A 22854-nucleotide genomic window follows, 5' to 3' on the forward strand; every position below is an offset into this window, starting at 1 on the left:
TAACTGGTTTGATAGAAGAGCCACCAGAAATCTACTGTACCAGTTAGAAGAGGTTCCTCACGAAGTGCTTGCCCCGCCCTCCCTCGCTCGCTTGCCCCGCCTGTTCCATTGCTGCTCATGGGCGATAGCTTGTGCGGCGCGGCTGGCCTCCTAGGACCTCCCCGAACTTGCGTAGGATGCATGGCCACCAGCAAAGCATGTTTGTTCCAGGGCATCCCCACCCCCCACTGGTTCTCGCCTCCCTTCCCAGTGACGTTTTCCAAGATGTGGTTTTCCTCCCATCCCTTGTGCCTGGCTCCCACTGAGATCTGGTAAGAAGGAGGAGAGCCTTTGGGGAGTGAAGAGAAGGAGGAGGAGTGTGGGCGGGGCCGTGCCAGCTGGGCAACCAGCAACCGGCGAAGGCAGGAAGGTTCTCGGGAGCACAGAGAACCTTCCTACCTCTGCAGGACTTTGCGCTCTTCTCCGTGCACTCCTTGCAACTGCAATAGGTGTCCAGAAGCGGCTTTTGTGGCTAATGGGGTTTGGGCTTCCAGCCCGACAGCCCCTGCTGCTTCTGGACATCTATTGCAGTCCTGAGGAGCGCACGAAGTGTGCTAAGTCCAGCAGAGGCAGGAAGGTTCTCAGCGCTTCCCAGTCGCTTTTGCGGCTTCCCAGAGCGCCGAGAACCTTCCTGCCTCTGCTGGACTTTGCGTTCTTCTCCGAGCTTCCCGGCAAGGGAGGGAGGGAGGATCAGGCTTGTTGATCCTCACTCGCTCGCTCACCCGCCGGGCTGCCTTGGTGTGGCTCTGGCTACCTCTGCCCTTCCGCACCCCGCAGGCGCGGCGACGTCATCAAGACAAAGTCCAGTGGAGCAGAAAGGTTCTCGGTGCTCCCGGAGAAGAGCATGAAGCTTCATTGCTTAATTTTATGTAAGGGTTATTAGCATTATGTAAACTTGTTCAAGATGGGTGGCCATAGAAATTGAAAAATAAATAAATAAACATTATGTTTATATTCCTTTCTCTGATTGGACTCTTTTGGAATTTCATGTTAAAAATGTCTGTCTTGTTCACAAATGTAACTCAAGGCTCCAGCCAGGTCTGATTTAAAGCACTAACTTTGGAAACTTTAAGATATGTGGACTTCAACTCCTGGGAAAGCTGGCTGGGAAATTCTAGGAGTTGAAGTCCACCAGTTTTAAAATGCCAAGGTTCGACACCCCTGGTTTAAAGTGAAAAAAGGGGGTCAGAGCACAGCAGTTGGGGGACATCCTTCCTGAAAAACTGTACATTGTTGGGTGAAAACAGAGGTCGCTTCTGTTACCTGTACTGTAGTCCTCAGCTTACAACCACAACTGAGTCCAATATTGTTTTAGTTCTTCTGCAGTTAGTATTATTGAACAGGATGAAGAGGCAACAGAGTATGACCGCTAGGACAGTCATCTTTCCTATGTAAGTAGCTGTTTTATTGCTTTGTGTGCTTGTTTCATCCTTAATATAGTAGCGTAAGTACACAAAATAATAACATTCCTTTTTTATATCTTTTTGTAGATCATTCATTGGGGCAAAGAATTCAGTGACATTGTCTTGGTCATTCCCACCTGGTCACATGACTGCCAAGTCACTCTCATCCAGTCACATGACTGCCAAGCCACTCCCACCTGGTCACATGGCTGGCAAGCCACTCCCACCCAGTCACATGGCCAGCAAGTCACTCCCCCAAAGCAGGCCACACCTACAGAAGAGGTTCCAAAAATTTTTGAAACCCACCACTGGTGCAATTATAGAATAATGAGATTGGAAGGAACCTTGGAGTTATGTCAAGCCTCAGCCCACTGAAGACCAAGCTGTTAGGGTTGCAGATGTAGCTTGTGAGAAAGAAGTCACTCTTTCTAAAGGCTCAATGTACAGCTTTCTTGAATGCAATAATTCTCCCATGGGAATCACATTTCCATGCCTTTTCAGCATAAGCGTCTTTGGAGCGGCAAGCCTTAACCTCTCTGAACATCAAGCAGCCTTACCTTGCTCATGTTTTCCATACCACCAGCCACCACAATACTGGAATCTCCTGTCATAATAGACTGAGCTCCGAGCCATACGGCTTTCAGGCCTGATCCACATACCATTTGACAACTCCAAGCTGGTGTCATGTATGGAATCCCTGCCCCAACACTGGCTTGTCAAGCAGGATTCTGGCCAGCACCTACAGAAATAAACACACAGGAACAACTATACTAAATGGTTTTACATTCATTCTCCTACATCACTTCTTAGTGACAGACAGACGGGTGCCCATGTTATTTGCCTGTAAATTACTCATAACCAGTTTTAGTTTCAAACTGATAACCCACCTCTTGTTTCCAGGTGCTGCTTTGTAAAAATGAATGTTTCACTCTTCATTTCAATGCCCATGTCTTAATTGTTCAAGTTATTTAATTCTCTGTTTTCTTAGTTTGACCTTCATTGCCTTTGGGCTGTATTCAACACTGCTGTGGATAGGTGAAGGCAGTGTATGGCTCTGTTTTTGCTTTTAACCTTCATCGTAATGTGAATGTTTGCTTTAAGGCTGGTCTGCATTCATAGGATCAAAATCACCCAAATAGTTTCTGTTTCTAACTGAGAAATAGGTCAGGTGGATCTCCTCACCTTTAGTGCAATCCCTTAATCACTACACCATACTGACTCTCATAGAGAAGCACATATGCAGGTCATGAAACTGGAGAAGGCTAAATTAGAAGGGGAAAATACTAGAAGGAGATCTGAAGCAGGAAAAGGATGGCCAACAGTACAGGAAGTTAAAACAGACTGTCACGTGGGTGATTTAACACACGCAGAATTGTGGGAAAAGAAAGGACCACGACTTCTTCATTACATTCCTGTCCTTGTTTGCCACCACTCACTCTCCTCCCTGATTTATGCGCTCATACTTGGAAGCCCTTCTGTTGCAACCAGTGACGTGCGGTGAGGTTTATGGCTGGTGAGGCTGGTGACGTCATCAGGAAGGCGGGAAATGGGACCAGGTGTGCTGGAGGCTGAGGCTGCCTCAGCCTCCAGCACACGTGATCCCATTCCCCGCCTTCCTGAGCGCGCTCCGCCAGCTCGCGCTCCGCAGTCCCCAACAGCAGCTGCTTTTCAGTGCTTTTCTGAGCGTCTGGCGTTTAGGACATCCAGCTATCTACCTAAATGCCAGACACACAGAAAAGCACTGAAAAGCACTTCGCCTCCAAGCCACTTCGTCTTGATGACATCACCGCAGTGGCTGGGCGCAGCCGGACCTCCAGAGTGGTGCCGAGGCGGTCCAGGCGGACGAACGAGCGAGCGAGCGATGGAGGATCAGGCAGCCTGATCCACGTTCACTCGCCCGCCGGACGGCCTTGGCGCCACTCTGGCTACCTCTGTCCATCCCGGGAGCTGCGGCGACATCATCAAGATGAAGTCCAGCAGACGCAGAAATGTTGTCGGCGCTCCCGGACTTTGTCTTGATGACAAAGCCACGAAAGCGACTGGGGAACGACGAGAACCTTCCTGCCTCTGCTGGACTTCGCGCGCTCCATGCGACTGCAATAGACGTCCAGAAGCAGCTTTTGTGGCTAATGGGGTTTGGGCTTCCAGCCCAGCAGCCCCTGCCACTTCTGGACGTCTATTGCAGTCGTGAGGAGCGCACAAAGTACAGCGGAGGCAGGAAGGTTATTGGCGCTTCCGAGAACCCTCCTGCCTCTGCCAGTTGCCCAGCTGGCACCGCCCCACGCACACACCTCCTCCTCCTCCTCCTCCTCCCTCCTCTTCCTCTTCACTCCCCAAAAGCTCTTCTCCTTACCGGAGCTTAGCGGGAACCGTGTAAAAAGGATGGGAGCAAATATATATTACAATTTATTATTATATATTATATATTATTTCATGATGAGAGGTGAGGCTCTGCCTCCCCTGCCTCCCCTGACTGCACGTCCCTGGTTGCAACAAGTAATGGAATGGCAGAAGGAAAATCTATGCAAGAATAAGAAGGAAACGTCAAAGTTGTTTCATCTGCTATTTCCAGGAACATTAGACATTTCTACACAAATTGCTAATTTGGGAGATTGAAACCTTGAACATATGGGAGGAAAGAAAGTACAATTTCAAAATAAGTAAAACTAAAGAACTGTAATTCATTCTCTTTCTCTCTATGTGTGTGTAGCTTCCGCATTACATAAACGCAAGAAAAGAGACCATAAATGGAACCCAGCTCAAAATTCCGGATAAATGCTTGATCAAGTTCATACCTGCAGTCAATACTTGTCCAAGTATAACTTCAGATACTTCTTTAGGATCAATTTTTGTCCTCTCCAACAATTCTTTAATGACTACAGAAGCCAATTCATGGGCATGCAGGGTTGACAAGGCACCATTGAAGGATCCTAGATAAAATATAAAAATAAGAAAGAGGTGTGTTTTATTTCTACTCTATTCCCTCTTTCCTTTCATTCTGTTCTTCTATTAAGCATTCTAGGTAACATATAAAGATTACAATTCTAGGAAAATAAACAAATATATTGTCATGGGTATACTTGGGGATTAAAATATATCTATATCTATATCTATATCTATATCTCTATATCTATATCTATATATCTATATCCATATCCATATCCATATCCATATCTATATATTATCATCTATCTATCATCTATCTATCTATCATCTATCTATCTATCTATCTATCTATCTATCTATCTATCTATCTATCTATCCATCTATCTATACATATTATTTATTGAAAGTCTGGCATTTTGTTTTATTATCTGGTCCAATATATTGTCAAACAATTTGAGAACTGATTCTTCAAATATAGTAGCATTTTCTTGATTTGCCAGAGTTATGCATAGTTATAAGTACTATGTTTTATGTGTGTGTGTGTGTGTGCGCGCGCGCGCACACGCACGCACGTACGCATGCGCGCACATTCAGTTCTCTATTAGTATTACCCAAAAATTAAACAATCACTAGATTCATATATGAATTACATAACATCCTATAGAACAGTACAAGGCCTTATTAGGGAGAGCACTATTCTGGTTGTCATACCTAGTAAACTTCAATAAATGCATTTTGTGTATCTATTTTTTACCTCCTTATGCTAAATAGAACTATTTGAACAAATACATTTTATTTACACACTTTTAATTAGAAAAACTTGGGCTGTCTAATTTTTAATTATACATACAAGAGTATCCACTGCTTTCTTCTTAAATATACTCAGGAATTATTCATATCTCTAACTATGATTTCTTACATGGATGTTTAAGAAATTGATTTAAGAAGTTTTTTTAAAAAAAATTCTTAATGTTAGATCAGCGCAGGAAGAAGAGACGGGAGGCTTGAGAAACTTTCAGCACTTTTTATTTCCTGTATTGCCACTGCAGGCTGCTGGAGCTCACCATTTATTGAGCTCAGGCAGACTAGCTGGCCAATGACAGCCATTTAAAATTCCTGCGTTTGGCTAACCAATCCGCGGAGACATGCAAGTCTGTGCTATATAGGCCCATATGTAACATTTATCATACAAAACTCTAGGAAAGGCCTTATAAAATACAAAATAGGACTGACCAACTGAACTTGCTCCATCAGGAAGGCAAGGTAAACCCCATCAGACAAGGAATTCTGCCTGGCGGAGTCAAGGAAAAGAACTGTTTCTGCTGTGACTTTCAGCCTTTGAAATATTGTGTCACTCAGGGTGAGGGCTGTCCCTCCATCTTGGCCTTCTGAAAGGCCCTGGAAACCTGGTTTGGGGGCCCAATGGAGCATCCCACTCTGGAATTGTTTAGTAGATTAGGAGTAGATTCCACCCCATCCCATTTACATATCCATCCCTTTTACCCAGTTTTGTTAACTTACAACGTCCTCATTTTTAAGCACTTACTTTTTTAACGTACTCATTGTTTTATGTTATAGTTTTGATAATGTAAGTCACCCATGGTCACTTGACAGTGAGATGGATGGATTTATTAATAAAGATAATAAATACATAAAACTGTGTAGAAGAACTAATCAGAAGAGGAAAGAATCTGCCTTTGGGGATGGGAACAACCACCCCAAGTTAAGATGCAATACTGTGTTTGGAAGCTAACGCTCCAAGGTTGTCTAGATTCTTTTCTAGATGGAAGACCAGGAGTTGGTTTTTTAAAAAAACACTTTATTGAAAAGACAGTGCCGTGTCAGGGTAACAATTCCAAACAAGCAAAGCCAAAGAAAAACCAATAGCAAATCTTAACATACTTAACAAGCTAATAACTATAACATTAATACTGTCAGGGTTCCAAATAGCATCCAAAATTAAATCAGAGTCCAAGGCAAAGTATTGCTCAAAGTTCCAATTTATTAAGAGAGCCATGTTGGCACATCTGGGAAAACCCGAATCTAAAAGCTTCCTGGTTTTCCCCATCCAGTTGAAAGTTCAAGATCTTGCCTCCATACCCACAAGTCCATCACATGGTCCAATCTTCCACTGCCATGCTGGCCGTTCCACCCAACCAGTTCCGGTCAGGTGCAGAAGTGTAGAGACAAAGAATGACCTTGGATTCTAGAAAGGAATTTTATTTTGGCTAAATACTCCATACCATCCCCCCCTCCCATTTTCCCACAATAGAAATGGCATAGTAGAATAATAGAAAGTGTGGCAGGCCAAAGATCCCAAAGGGAATATGGTTGGAGGAGGAACTGATGTCACAACGACACAGTGTGCGATCTTGGAACTCCAAGATCACAGATGATACTTTTGCCACTGGACGGTCCTTTTGGACCTAAACCATCCCAGAAGAGATGGTGATAGGGAAGAGTATGTCCTGCTGATCTCAGGGACACTGCAAAGTTCCTGATTGATCCAGGAGAATCTCTTTTTGCCGGTGATAGAAGCGCAGCCACTGAAACTGCTGAAGTTGAGACAGCTCTGGAACGGAAGGAAAACGGAAAGAGAAAGTGTGTCCATCTGGTGAGGAAATCTTATTATTATAAGAGACTACCCCCAAAAAATTAAAGATAAATTAAATTTGAAAACAGAAGAGAACAATTGGTGAAATTAAGCTACATTAGACAGTGTTATCCTTTTTTTTCTTTTACGATGGAACTTTTGCAAATATTTCCTATTCTTTAAATTGAACGGATTAGGTTTTCTTCTACTACTTTTTATATTCTTTTTTTTTATACCTATGGATTAAAATCTTTTTCCTTATTTTTATAATGCTGGATTCGATTTTTTTTTTCTTTTGCTCCATTTTAGAATTTTGTTTTTTTTAAAGCCTGGAATATAAAGAAGATATAAAAGGAATACAAAGAGGGCTGTAATAACAGAGGGAAAGGAAGTAACACTGCCACTTGGAGGCTGGAGGCTTGGAAAGCTTGGAAATATTGTCTATTCTTTTTTCTCTTTGATCATTTGATTTTGCATTTCAAGGTTCCTCAGCTTGTTTACAGAGAGTGATAGTGAGAAGAGCACGGGTTGTTTATACAGGTGCTTCTCGGGAGCTTCATTGGCAGGTAGAGTGGAGTGAAAACAAAGCCTTGTCTTGAAAGCTTATAAATGAACTTGTTTTAAATTTAATAAAAAGTTTTGAATGCCACAGTGGCGGTGTTTACAAGTTGGAAGAATGGCGCAACACGAAAAAGAAACTTTAACATTGCAAAAAATTGTTTGAAATTCAAAAATTATTAGAAGTAACAGAGAGAATTGAAAAGATATTGGAGAACATAGATTTTAGAAGAGGAAAATTTGATGGAAAAATTGAGGATGTTCATCAAATGAAGAAAGTGAAGTCAGAGTTCTAAAAACTGAAGGAAAAAATAAACAAAGAGACAAGAAAATTGTTGATACTGACAGTGAACTGAGCATGGTTGGAAATGGAAAGAGTGTTTGTTTGTTTATTGGATTTATATGCTGCCCTTCTCCCAAAGGACTCAGGGTGGTATACAACATTAAAAAAACAACACATATTACAAAAGTTAAAAAGGAAATTAAATAAAGTATCCAAAAACAAACGTAATTAATATTAACAATAAAAATTTAAAAATTAGATTAAAATTAACAATTAAATTAATCATTTATTTTATTCTGTTCAGGCCAGGCCAGCTTGCTGGAAAAGCCAATTTTTAAGGCACGTTGGAGGGACCAGAGGTCGGGGATTATGCGAAGCTCCAGGGGCAGCTCATTCCAGAGGGAAGGCGCTCCCACAGAGAAGGCTCCCCCCCCTAGGGGTTGCTAGCCAACACTGTCTGGCCAACGGCACCCTGAGAAGGCCAACTCTGTGGGATCGCACTGGACGGTTGGAGGCTACTGGTGGCAGTAGGTGGTCCCTGAGCCTAAGCCATGGAATGCTTTAAAGGTCATAATTAGTACCTTGAATCGCACCTTGAAAACAACCGGCAACCAGTGCAGGCCGCCTAAAAGGGGTGTAACATGGGAGCACCTAGGTACCCCCATGATAACCCACGCAGCTACATTCTGGACCAGCTGAAGCCTCCGGGTGCTCTTCAAGGGCAACACCATGTAGAAAGCGTTGCAGTAGTCCAGGCGAGAAAGGACGAGGGCATGAGTGACTGTGCACAGAGCATCCCGATCCAGAAAGGGGCGCAACTGACGTACCAGGTGAACCTGGTAAAAGGCCCCCCTGGTCACGGCCATCAGGTATTGCCTAAACTAAGCCACATATCCAGGAGGACTCTCAGATTGTGGGCCCTCTCTGAGGGGGCTAAAATTTCTCCCCCTATCATCAAAGTTGGAACAAGATACACAAATTGGGATGATGGAAACCACAGCCACTCAGTCTTGGAGGGATTGAGCTTGAGCCTGCTCCTCCCCATCCAGATCCGCACAGCCTCCAGGCATTGGGACATCATGTCGAGGGCATCGTTTGCGTGGTTTGGGGTAGAGATGAAAAGTTGGGTATGATCAGCATATTGAAGATACCATACCCCAAAACCACGGATGATCTCGCCCAGTGGTTTCACATATATGTTGAGCAGGAGGGGTGAGAGAACTGACCCCTGGGGCACCCCACAAGTGATGCACCTCAGGGTCGATCCCTGTCCTCCAGTCAACACGAACTGTGACCGATCTGACAGGTAGGAGGAGAACCACCATAAAATGGTGCCCCCCACTCACAACCCCCGAGTTGTCGCAGTAGGAAACTATGGTTGATGGTATCGAAAGCTGCCGAGAGGTCTAATAGGATCAGGACAAAGGAGCAGCCCCTGTCCCGGGCCCGCCAGAGATCAACCAATGCGACCAATGCAGTCTCCGTGCTGTACCCAGGCCTGAAACCTGACTGAAACGGATCCAGGTACGCAGCTTCATCCCGGTACTGGGGAAGCTGACGTTCTACCACTCTCTCGACAACCTTTGCTATAAAGATAGTTGGCTAAAGAAGCTGGGTCCAGGGAAGACTTCTTAAGGAGGGGCCTCACCACCGCCTCCTTTAAGGTGGTGGGAAAGAACCCCTCTCTCAATGAAGTGTTGATAATTGCCTGGAGTCAGCCTTGTGTCACTTCCCGGGAAGCCGAAACTAACCAAGAGGGACAAGGGTACAGCACACAAGTGGCAGAACTGAATCTCCCCATAATCCTTCCCATGCCCTCGGGAATCACAGGGTGAAACTCATCCCAGATAGTCTCCACAAGATTCATCCCTGTCGACTCACCCAAATCTGCCCAGTCAGAGTCCAAGCCTGTCTGGATCTGAGCGATTTTATCCTGCAGATACTGAACAAATTCTTCAGCCCTACCCTGCAAGGGGTCTTCCCCAGTTCCTTGGTTAAGTAAGGAGCGGGTCACCCTGAACAGGGCGGCTGGGTGGTTATCTGCGGACGCGATAAAAGCGGAAAAATGTTGCCATTTTGCCGCTTTTATCGCCACTAAGTAGGATTTAATATGAATTCTTACTAGTGTTTGATAGATTCGGACTGGATGGCCCTCCAACCACTCTCTAGACATCTTTTCCGGTGTTTCATCTCCTGGAGCCCCTCGGTAAACCAGGGAGCTACCCGGGATCGACACCGGGTCAGAAGCCGCAAAGGCACAGTGAGATCCAAGGCCCCAGTGGCCGCACTATCCCAGGCTTCCACTAGGGCTTCAGTCGAGCTATGAACAAGGGATTCAGGAAAAGTCCCAAGCTCCATCAGGAACCTTTCAGGGTCCATCAGGCACCTGGGGCGGAACCATCTAGTTGGTTCCACCTCCCTGCGGCGAGGGGTAGCAGTATGGAAGTCAAGCCTGATGAGGAAATGATCAGACCATGACAAGGGTTGGATAGAAATATCCCCTAAATCTAGATCATTCATCCACTGCCCAGAGACAAAAATCAGGTCGAGCGTGTGTCCCCTGTTATGGGTGGGGACTTGAATTAACTGAGTTTGGTCCATAGCCATCATGGAAGCCATGAACTCCTGAGCTGACTCAGATGTCTCGCCAATGGAAGGCAGATTGAAATCCCCCAGGATCATAAACCTGGGGAAATCAACCACCAATCCAGCTAACATATCCAGCAGCTCCCACAGGGCCAATGAAATGTAGCAGGGAGACAGGTACGTAACAAAAAGGCCCACCTGAACTCCAAGGCCCCATTTCACAAAAAGGGACTCACACCCGCCTATCTGAGGCACAGTGACCTCCTGAGGTCCAAGACTTTCCCTAATAACCACCGCCACACACACCCCGCCCCCACCCTGGGCTCTTGGCTGGTAAAACGCCCGGAGGCCTGGTGGGCATAATTCATTAAGGGGAACACCCCCCTCATGGCCCAACTAGGTCTCCATAATGCACGCCTTGTCTGCTCTACTCTCTTGTATGAGACTCTAAATGAGGGGAGCCTTATGTACCATGGACCTAGCATTAAGCGACACCAGCCAGAGACCAGGGTTCTGTAATCCCAAGCACCTGGGGGTGCGAGAAGAGCGATGAGGGTCGGAACGCGCGATCGCTCTTAAACAGGGAACCCACATCCCCCGAACATAATTTGGCCCTCAGCCCCCACCATATCTGCCTCTCCCACAAACAGTAGAGATGGTAAACCCCCCAATGGAATGGCATAATGTCTCCCCCGGAATCCCAACCCTTCCCAGCACTCCCAACCCGCACCCATTAGTTAGCTCTGGCCTGTGCCCTGGCAGACTCCCCTCCAAGCCTGTCTGAGCCATCCGACCAAAGCCCACCGCCCCCCTTAAAATTTGATTTAAAAACCCCTGTAAGAAACCCCTAAGAAGTATCTTCTTCGCATGCCATCTCTCGGGATCCCAATATGATATTGGGAAGAGCTAATGGAATGCCATTATGTGGTCTTGCTTTAAATTTGGAATATTTTATATAAAGGGATGTAAAAACAATTATAGTCAAATGAAGGCTGAGGTATGATGATAGTAATATATATATATATAAATATACTTGATTTAAAATATATGGTTTGATATGACTTGTAGGCAGTGACGTGCGGTGAGGTTTATGGCTGGTGAGGCTGGTGACGTCATCAGGAAGGCGGGAAATGGGACCAGGTGTGCTGGAGGCTGAGGCTGCCTCAGCCTCCAGCACACGTGATCCCATTCCCCGCCTTCCTGAGCGCGCTCCGCCAGCTCGCGCTCCGCAGTCCCCAACAGCAGCTGCTTTTCAGTGCTTTTCTGAGCGTCTGGCGTTTAGGACATCCAGCTATCTACCTAAATGCCAGACACACAGAAAAGCACTGAAAAGCACTTCGCCTCCAAGCCACTTCGTCTTGATGACATCACCGCAGTGGCTGGGCGCAGCCGGACCTCCAGAGTGGTGCCGAGGCGGTCCAGGCGGACGAACGAGCGAGCGAGCGATGGAGGATCAGGCAGCCTGATCCACGTTCACTCGCCCGCCGGACGGCCTTGGCGCCACTCTGGCTACCTCTGTCCATCCCGGGAGCTGCGGCGACATCATCAAGATGAAGTCCAGCAGACGCAGAAATGTTGTCGGCGCTCCCGGACTTTGTCTTGATGACAAAGCCACGAAAGCGACTGGGGAACGACGAGAACCTTCCTGCCTCTGCTGGACTTCGCGCGCTCCATGCGACTGCAATAGACGTCCAGAAGCAGCTTTTGTGGCTAATGGGGTTTGGGCTTCCAGCCCAGCAGCCCCTGCCACTTCTGGACGTCTATTGCAGTCGTGAGGAGCGCACAAAGTACAGCGGAGGCAGGAAGGTTATTGGCGCTTCCGAGAACCCTCCTGCCTCTGCCAGTTGCCCAGCTGGCACCGCCCCACGCACACACCTCCTCCTCCTCCTCCTCCTCCCTCCTCTTCCTCTTCACTCCCCAAAAGCTCTTCTCCTTACCGGAGCTTAGCGGGAACCGTGTAAAAAGGATGGGAGCAAATATATATTACAATTTATTATTATATATTATATATTATTTCATGATGAGAGGTGAGGCTCTGCCTCCCCTGCCTCCCCTGACTGCACGTCCCTGATTGTAGGTGATGGCTGTGGAAGGGCTGCATGGATGTTTTTGTAACCAATCGACACACTTTCTACAATTTGTAATGGAAGATGGTTTTGTGGGGTTTGTGTGTGTGTGTGTGTGTGTGTGTTGTCTATTTGTGTTTATTCAAAAATAAAAAAAATTTTTTATAAAAAACAAAAAGAAAAGGGAATATGGCTGCAGGCCTGACAAATATTTTTACAGTAATTATAATAATACAACAAAAGGGGGGGGGAGGGAGAAAATGAGCTTTATCTAAATTTCTACTTACATTAACCTATTTACATTTTTTCCATATTATATCCATAATTCTATAGCAGCTTTATTTTTCATACTAACAGTTATTGGCATTTGTCAACTTCCCTCTCATTTCTACCTCTTGTCTCTATCCATTCATAAAATTTATTACCTGGAGTTGGGTTTTATTCAGGGCAGAAAACAACTCACCAACCGGCGTCCTTGCAGCACCAACGAAAACGACGGCCTCGTCCCCGCAATCCATGATGCTTCAAAGAGGCAGAAACACTGTCGCTCCTGCAGCTGTGCTCTGCCGGTGCAAACTCTCTCACATCTCCTTTATACACAGGTAGCCAAGTGCACCTTAGTTCTCATTGGTTCCCCCGGGCTCTGCCCACCTCTTATTTTACCTGGCAAGGTTTAGATTGAAAGGGTAGCCGTCTTCACTTGACAGAAAATGGGCTGCAGCTGACAGATGATGGTTCAGTCGGAGACAATTGGTAGAGTGGGGGGGGCAGGTCATCCAAATTATTTTGGGGTTGTTGCTGTGGGTGCTACGCCTGCAACGATGAGAACGAGGGAATCTGTTTATTCGTAACAAATTTTAGCTCAGTGTAACAACATAGCTCTTTCCTTTCCTAGCAGAAATCATGAAGACTTACATCAATTTCTATGAAATGTATGATCAGAAACGTGCCCTGACTGTATCTACCTGGAACATTTTGTGCTGGAGTGTTCCTCCAAAATACATACTAAAAACCAAATTGCCTAACTTCTTGGAACTTCATCTTGATAACATCCCTGGGACTGGAGGAGGTCATTTAATTTTCATTTCTGCTTTTTGAATTGCAGGTGGATTTTGCAAAATGATTCAAGGGTTGTGGCTCAGCTCTTCTACGCCCAGTTCAATAAAATAGAATAGAATGGAATAGGAAAGGAATGGAATGGAATAAAATAGAATTAGAATTAGAATAGGAATGGAATGGAATAGAATAGAATAGAATAGAATAGAATAGAATAGAATAGAATTCTTTATTGGCCAAGTGTGATTGGACACACAAGGAATTTGTCTTGTCCCACCGCTGCCATTATCGGTTCGCCCAAACAGGTGTGAACCAGCAGAATACAACCTCTGGACTGGTGGAAACTTCATAATTTGAGTCCTAACCAAGGAGCTAAGATTGATTAAAGTAAGTATCTAAGAACAGTAGGGTGGAGTATTTTAAAAATAAAATTAGAGTATTCAGGTCTGACAAGATTTGCAGATACTGAGGAAGTCCTTCAGGTATTGCTCCTAAGACTGTGTTGAAGATGGTGTTGAAAGTATTGTCATGGGATGTAAGTTATTCCAAGTAGAGATACCTTTTGTAATTGACTGATGGTGATTTTGTCAATGCTGATGGTGTATTATTCGCACAGTCAGATAGATGGTTAGACTGGATTTTGCATTTTTATCCATCTATTAAGTCCTTCCCAAGGACCTGGGATAGATAGATAAACTGTTCCAAATACAGCTCTCTTTTGCAATTGATTAACGGTGATTTTGTCATACTCTTATTCATATTTATGCCACTTTCTCTATCCAAAAGATCTGAAAACAGTGCACATAATTAAAAAAACTCAGTCCCTTTATCTGTTCAAACACGAGGCATATAGAATATAATAATTATAACATTTACTTTAAAGGCATTTAAAACTTGGAGGGAGAATGAATAAAACATCATTTACATACAACATTTGAGACCCAGAGAAGACCCAGAGAAAGAATTAGCAGTTATTAGAAATACATCATGGGAAGGAATTCTCAAATATAACAGTGGAGCGCTCCAAAGATTGGACAATGTTGTGAACAAGCCCTACATGTGTGTCACTTTTGAACAGTGACATAATTTCTGTTATGACAGAAATATGTAGCTGTTATTTCCAGGAATTTTGAATCATATGGAGCAGACCCCTTCGTCTCTCTTCATTTTTAAGCATACTTTTTCTTATTTGATTTCAATCATATCTTCTGTTAGGAGTCAAGGAACATGCAAAGCACTTCCATAGTGGAAATTCATTAGCAGGATGGTAGACAAAGGGGCAAGAAGCAAGCCTTTCCTTTTCGGAACATATTGACTTAGCAGAAATGTTCAAAAGGGGTGTAGTTTGCCCCCAGATGGTCTGTTCTCCATTTTTTAAAATTATTATTTACTATATGCCCAAATCCAAACTGGAAATCTTTCCAATTCCAGTATGAAAGTAAACATCAGAATACTTTTTTTTCTTATATGTATACAGATATTTGACCCAATCTGAGTCTGTCATTGAAACTAGAGATTTAGTCTTTTGAGCTTTTGGAGTAGTACTGAACGAGTCCAAAAACTCAGAAAACTAAACCTCTATCCTGGTGGCAGACCCAGATTGGATCCTAAACATTATCCTGGGGCACATATATTTGCCTTCATTCATGACAGATATTTGAGGCAGATAATATGCTCTCTTGGTTTAGCATTACAACAATTTAAAGTGCATTCAGTTTCCATTTAAGCATGATGCACTATTTTTCTGTTGAAAAAGCCAACACAGTCCTAGGCTGCATCAACAGAGGGATAGAATCAAGATCAGGTGAAGTGTTAATACCACTTTATAATGCCTTGGTAAGGCCACACTTGGAATACTGCATTCAGTTCTGGTCGCCACGATGTAAAAAAGATGTGGAGACTCTAGAAAGAGTGCAGAGAAGAGCAACAAAGATGATTAGGGGACTGGAGACTAAAACATATGAAGAACGGTTGCAGGAACTGGGTATGTTTAGCTTAAGAGAAAGAAGGACTAGGGGAGACATGATAGCATTGTTCCAATATCTCAGGGGTTGCCACAAAGAAGAGGGAGTCAAACTATTCTCCAAGGCACCTGAGGGTAGAACAAGAAGCAATGGGTGGAAACTAATCAAGGAGAGAAGCAACTTAGAACTGAGGAGAAATTTCCTGACACTTAGAACAATTAATCAGTGGAACAGCTTGCCTCCAGAAGTTGTGAATGCCCCAACACTGGAAGTCTTTAAGAAGATGTTCGATAGCCATTTGTCTGAAACGGTATAGGGTTTCCTGCCTAGGCAGGGGGTTGGACTAGAAGACCTCCAAGGTCCCTTCCAACTATTGTATTGTATTGTATTGTATTGTATTGTATTGTATTGTATTGTATTGTATTGTATTGTATTGTAAATGAGGGGAGCCTTATGTACCATGGACCTGGCATTAAGCGACACCAACCGGAGACCAGGGTCCTGTAATCCCAAGCACCCGCGCGATCGCTCTTAAACAGGGAACCCTCATCCCCCAAACATAATTTGGCCCTCAGCCCCCACCATATCTGCCTCTCCCACAAACAGTAGAGATGGTAAACCCCCCAATGGAATGGCTTAATGTCTCCCCCGGAATCCCAACCCTTCCCAGCACTCCCAACCCGCACCCATTAGTTAGCTCTGGCCTGTGCCCTGGCAGACTCCCCTCCAAGCCTGTCTGAGCCATCCGATCAAAGCCCACCGCCCCCCTTAAAATTTGATTTAAAAACCCCTGTAAGAAACCCCTAAGAAGTATCTTCTTCGCATGCCATCTCTCGGGATCCCAATTTGATATTGGGAAGAGCTAATGGAATGCCATTATGTGGTCTTGCTTTAAATTTGGAATATTTTATATAAAAGGACGTAAAAACAATTATAGTCAAATGAAGGTTGAGGTATGACGATAATAATATATATAAATAAACTTGATTAAAAATATATGATTTGATATGAATTGTAGGCAGATATGAATTGTAAACCAGCGCCACTCTGGCTACCTCCGTCCGTCCCGGGAGCTGCGGCGACATCAACAAGACGAAGTCCAGCGGAGGCAAAAAATGTTGTCGGCGCTCCCAGACTTCATCTTGATGACGAAGCCACGAAAGCGACTGGGGAACGCCGAGAACATTCCTGCCTCTGCTGGACTTCGTGCGCTCCTCGCGACTGCAATATACATCCAGAAGCGGCTTTTGTGGCTAATGGGGTTTGGGCTTCCAGCCCAACAGCCCCTGCCACTTCTGGACGTCTATTGCAGTCGCGAGGAGCGCGCAAAGTACAGCGGAGGCAGGAAGGTTATTGGCGCTTCCGAGAACCCTCCTGCCTCCGCCGGTTGCCCAGCTGGCACAGCCCCGTGCGCACACCTCCTCTCCTCCTCCTCCCTCCTCCTCCTCTTCACTCCCCAAAAGCTCTTCTTCTTACCGGAGCTTAGCGGGAACCGTGTAAAAGGGATGGGAGCAAATATATATTACAATTTATTATTATATATTATATATTATTTCATGATGAGAGGTGAGGCTCTGCCTCCCCTGCCTCCCCTGACTGCACGTCCCTGATTGTAGGTGATGGCTGTGGAAGGGCTGCATGGATGTTTTTGTAACCAATCGACACACTTTCTACAATTTGTAATGGAAGATGGTTTTGTGGGGTTTGTGTGTGTGTGTGTGTGTGTGTTGTCTATTTGTGTTTATTCAAAAAAAAATCTTTATGAAAAACAAAAAGAAAAGGGAATATGGCTGCAGGCCTGACAAATATTTTTACAGTAATTATAATAATACAACAAAAGGGGGGGAGGGAGAAAATGAGCTTTATCTAAATTTCTATTTACATTAACCTATTTACATTTTTTCCATATTATATCCATAATTCTATAGCAGCTTTATTTTTCATACTAACAGTTATTGGCATTTGTCAACTTCCCTCTCATTTCTACCTCTTGTCTCTATCCATTCATAAAATTTATTACCTGGAGTTGGGTTTTATTCAGGGCAGAAAACAACTCACCAACCGGGGTCCTTGCAGCACCAACGAAAACGACGGCCTCGTCCCCGCAATCCATGATGCTTCAAAGAGGCAGAAACACTGTCGCTCCTGCAGCTGTGCTCTGCTGGTGCAAACTCTCTCACATCTCCTTTATACACAGGTAGCCAAGTGCACCTTAGTTCTCATAGGTTCCCCCGGGCTCTGCCCACCTCTTATTTTACCTGGCAAGGCTTAGATTGAAAGGGCAGCCGTCTTCACGTGACAGAAACTGGGTTGCAGCTGACAGATGATGGTTCAGTCAGAGACAATCGGTAGAAGGGGGGCAGGTCATCCAAATTATAATAACAACAACAACAACAACAACAACAAAATAATAATAATAATAATAATAATAATAATAATAATAATAATAATAATAATAATAATAATAATTTATTAGATTTCTAGACCGCCCCCTCTCCCCGGAGGGACTCGGGGCGGTGTACAGGAATAAATTTAAAAAACCATACAAACAATCGTATACATACAGTAGCTAAAAATCCAATTAAACAACCCCTGTACAAATTTATAAAAATTAAAAACAGACCATAAAACTAATCATAAAATTAGAAATAAAACTGAGGTGGGAATGGTGGAATTAGACCAAGCCTAATTCCGCCATTCCCACCTTATTTTGGGGTTGTTGCTGTGGGTGCTATGCCTGCAATGATGAGAACTAGGGAATCTGTTTATTCGTAACAAATTTTAGGTCACTGTAATAACATAGCTCTTTCTTTTCCTAGCAGAAAGCACGAAGACTTACATCAATTTCTATGAAATGTATTACCAGAAACGTACCCTGACAGTATCTACCCAGAACATTTTGTGCTGGAGTGTCCCTCCAAAATACATACTAAAAACCAAATTGCCTAACTTCTTGGAACTTCATCTTGATATCATCCCTGGGACTGGAGGAGGTCATTTAATTTTCATTTCTGCTTTTTGAATTGCAGGTGGATTTTGCAAAATGATTCAAGGGTTGTGGCTCAGCTCTTCTGCGCCCAGTTCAATAAAATAGAATAGAATGGAATAGGAATGGAATAGGAAAGGAATGGAATGGAATAAAATAGAATTAGAATAGGAATGGAATAGAATAGAATATAATTCTTTATTGGCCAAGTGTGATTGGACGCACAAGGAATTTGTCTTGGTGCATAGGCTCCCAGTGTAAAGGAAAAGATACATTTGTCAAGAATCATAAGGTACAGCACTTAATGATAGTCATAGGGTACAAATAAGCAATCAAATCATATTAGGAAACAATCAGTATAAATCATAAGGATACAAGCAACAAAGTTACAGTCATACAGTCATAAGTGGGAGGAGATTATTGGATGTATTTAGGCTGTGGAAGAGAAGATTAAAGGGGTCTATGATAAAAATCTTACCTACAAAGGATTGGATTTGTTCTCCATTTCCCCAGGGGGTGAAATCAGAATCAGTGGCTTGTAATTGCTGGTTAACATTCGGATTGGATATCAGAGTGATTTTTCTGACAATAAAAGCTGTTGTAGAAGTTATAATCACCATTTTATGATAGCTCCAGGACTACATAGGTGAGCAGTAAAGTTGGTGGTCACAGCAGAATATTCCTTCCACAAATTTAGTGACTGGGAATAATAATTGAATAGCCAAATATCAGGCATTGGTTTAAAAAATACTAAGAAAATTAAAAGGTACGTTTGAAAAGAAACAGGCAAGTGTGTTGTGTAAGTAATGGCTCAGTCAGAGACAATTTTCTCTAATCTCAGCATGAAATTGAGTCTTGCCCACTTCACTATAAAATCTATTGTCAGAGGTTTCAATCCTTGTTTTAAACATTAGGTTCCAAAGTAGGAAAGGAAGACTTCTACATTTGATTTAAGATATGCTTCTGATGTTTTCTTTCCTTCTTTCTTTTGGCAGGTTAACATTGCAGTCATTGTAAATGCACGGCAGTTGCCAAGCACACAAAGTTTGATCACATGACTGTGGGGATGCTGCAGCAGTTATAAATATGAAAACTGGCCTTGTCACTTTTTTCTGTGCCATTGTATCTTTGAATAGTCGTTAAATGAATAGTCGTTAAATGAATGGTTGTAAGTCTAGGACTACCCCTATAGCATGGATTAATTCCATTTAATGACATCAATAAATTTCTAATAATCAACCGCAGGTTTTTTTAGTTTAGCAAGACAAGGGCCAGTGTGTAGCAGAGTTTAATGTTTGGCTAAAGGAGTGGTGTAAAAGGGAAGGCTTTGGTTTTATTAGTCATGATGCCTGTAGCTGGTCCAATGAAAAACTGTACAAAAGAGATGGGTTGCACCCATCCAAGAAAGGGACTGAGTTACTTGGCATTAAATTCACAGATTTTCTTGATAAACATTTAAACTGAAGAGCGGGGACAGAGAATTAATAGATACAAAACATTTCTGTCCCCAGCAAACTAAAATCCATAGGGTTATAAGTGCATGTAACATAGATGTATGTGTGGGTAAGATTGTCACTCCTGCTGTCAAGCAAAACCAAGCATTTAATAGTGATTGCCATACCATGTGCATGAATCACACAAGTGGCAAGAAAATAGGGGCAATCAGGCATAACACAGGTTATGTAGACAGTAAACACAAGGTCAATCAAAATGGACTCAAATGTCTATATACCAATGCACAGAGTATGAGGAATAAACAGGGCGAATTAGAAATTCAAGTAAAAGAGGGCAGATATGATATTATTGCCATTACAGAAACTTGGTGGGATGAAACCGACAAATGGAACATACAACTAGAAGGATTTAAATTATTTAAAAGAAATAGACCAAATAAAAAAGGAGGTGGAGTTGCACTATATATAAGAAATAACTACGTCTCTACAGAAATAGAGCACAACAATGATGAGAACTATCTTGAATGCATTTGGGTCAATATTAAAGGTTGTGGGGGAAATGACATTGCCATAGGTCTATACTACAGGCCACCCAACCAAGCAGAGGAAGTAGATGAACTTTTTGCTAGTCAGTTAACTAACATATGTAGGAAGCACACCACAATAGTAATGGGAGATTTTAACTACCCTGACATCAACTGGGAAACAAACTCTGCACCAAGTGGAAGATCCAACAGGTTCCTAACAAACCTAGCAGACAACTTTGTTTTCCAAAAAGTAGAGAAGGGAACAAGGGGATCAGCCATATTGGACTTAATTCTCACTAACAGAGAGGAAATGATAGAAGGTGTTGAAGCCATGGGAACCCTGGGGGCAAGTGACCATGCAATATTGGAATTCAACATTATCCAAACACAAGTAGTAGAACAAAGTCAAACTAGAGTCTTGGACTTTAAGAAAGCTAATTTCAATAAACTTAGAGAGAGCTTGGGAAAAGTTCCATGGATGAGAATCCTCAAGGGGAAGACAACTCAAGAAGCTTGGGAAATTTTGAAAAATGAGATTACAAAAGCCCAGTCTAGCACAATACCAATGAAGAAGAAAAATAACAGCTCCCAAAAGAAACCAGCATGGCTGCATAAAGAACTATCTGACAAACTGAATGACAAAAAAGGTAAGTATAAAAAATGGAAGGAGGGGGACATAACTAAGGCAGAATATCAGCAAATAGCCCGAGCCTGTAAAGATGAAGTGAGGAAAGCTAAGGCTCACAATGAAGAAAGGCTTGCCACAAAAGTAAAAATTAACAAAAAAAGCTTCTTCCAACATGTTAAAAACAAGAAAAGGGTTAAGGAAACAATTGGTCCATTGCTAGGAGAAAGTGGCAAGAAGGTGACAAGCAACAGGGAGAAAGCAGAACTATTTAACTCATGTTTTGCATCTGTCTTTACACAAAGGGATAAAACAGTCCAACCTATCAAAAGCAGCACCACAAAAATTAGATTAGGAACACAAATTGAAATAGGGAAGAAAAAGGTAAGTGAGCACCTGTCTACCCTAGACGAGTTCAAATCACCAGGACCAGATGAATTACACCCCAGGGTTCTGAAGGAACTAGCAGACAAGATTTCAGAACCACTAAATTATATCTTTCAGAGATCCTGGAACACCGGGGAACTACCAGAGGACTGGAAAAGAGCTGATGTGGTTCCCATCTTCAAAAAAAGGGAAAAAATTAGATCCAGGAAACTACAGACCTATCAGCCTGACCTCAATACCAGGAAAGATTCTGGAAAAAATAATCAAACAACGAATTTGCGAACACCTAGAAGCAAACAAAGTAATAGCCAAAAGCCAACATGGATTTGTCAAAAACAGATCATGCCAGACTAATCTTATTGCATTCTTTGATAATGTGACAAAATTAGTGGACCAGAGGAATGCCGTCGATATAGTTTACTTGGACTTCAGTAAGGCTTTTGACAAGGTAGACCATAACCTACTACTAGATAAAGTAGAAGAATGTGGGTTAGACAGCATCACCACCAGATGGATTCGTAACTGGCTGACCAACCGCACTCAACGTGTAGTCCTCAATGGAATTGCATCTACATGGAGGGAAGTATGCAGTGGAGTACCCCAAGGCTCTGTTTTAGGCCCAGTACTCTTCAACATCTTCATCAATGATTTGGATGAGGGAATAAATGGGGAACTCATCAAATTTGCAGATGACACCAAGCTGGCAGGAATAGCCAACACTCCAGAAGATAGGCTTAAGATACAGAAGGATCTTGACAAACTTGAACATTGGGCACTATCTAATAAAATGAAATTCAATGGTGAAAAGAGTACGGTTCTATATTTAGGCAACAAAAACGGAATGCACAGGTACAGTATAGATGGTACCTTGCTCATTAGTAGTAACTGTGAAAGGGATCTTGGAGTCCTAGTGGACAACCATTTAAATATGAGCCAGCAGTGTGCAGCAGCTGCCAAAAAAGCCAACACAGTCCTAGGCTGCATCAACAGAGGGATAGAATCAAGATCACGTGAAGTGTTGATGCCGCTTTATAATGCCTTGGTGAGGCCACACTTGGAATACTGCATTCAGTTCTGGTCGCCACGATGTAAAAAAGATGTGGAGACTCTAGAAAGAGTGCAGAGAAGAGCAACAAAGATGATTAGGGGACTGGAGACTAAAACATATGAAGAACTGTTGCAGGAACTGGGTATGTTTAGCTTAAGAGAAAGAAGGACTAGGGGAGACATGATAGCATTGTTCCAATATCTCAGGGGTTGCCACAAAGAAGAGGGAGTCAAACTATTCTCCAAGGCACCTGAGGGTAGAACAAGAAGCAATGGGTGGAAACTAATCAAGGAGAGAAGCAACTTAGAACTGAGGAGAAATTTCCTGACAGTTAGAACAATTAATCAGTGGAACAGCTTGCCTCCAGAAGTTGTGAATGCCCCAACACTGGAA

General features: G+C 43.3%; 1 pseudogene across 1 annotated transcript in view; it reads right to left on the reverse strand.

Moving 5' to 3' along the window:
- LOC309387557 (acetyl-CoA acetyltransferase, cytosolic-like) overlaps window positions 1-17580 on the reverse strand; it is a 31279-nt pseudogene extending 13699 nt beyond the window's left edge. The window contains exons 1-3 of the transcript XR_014176855.1: window positions 17493-17580; window positions 4238-4372; window positions 2000-2181 (exon numbers count right to left, since the gene is read on the reverse strand). The product of XR_014176855.1 is annotated as an acetyl-CoA acetyltransferase, cytosolic-like (transcript). The remainder of the gene's footprint in view (window positions 1-1999; window positions 2182-4237; window positions 4373-17492) is intronic.
- Window positions 17581-22854: the final 5274 nt, after the last annotated feature.

Source organism: Natrix helvetica (assembly GCF_964273705.1).
Source record: "Natrix helvetica genome assembly, chromosome: 2".
Classification (NCBI taxonomy): Eukaryota; Metazoa; Chordata; class Lepidosauria; order Squamata; family Natricidae; genus Natrix; species Natrix helvetica.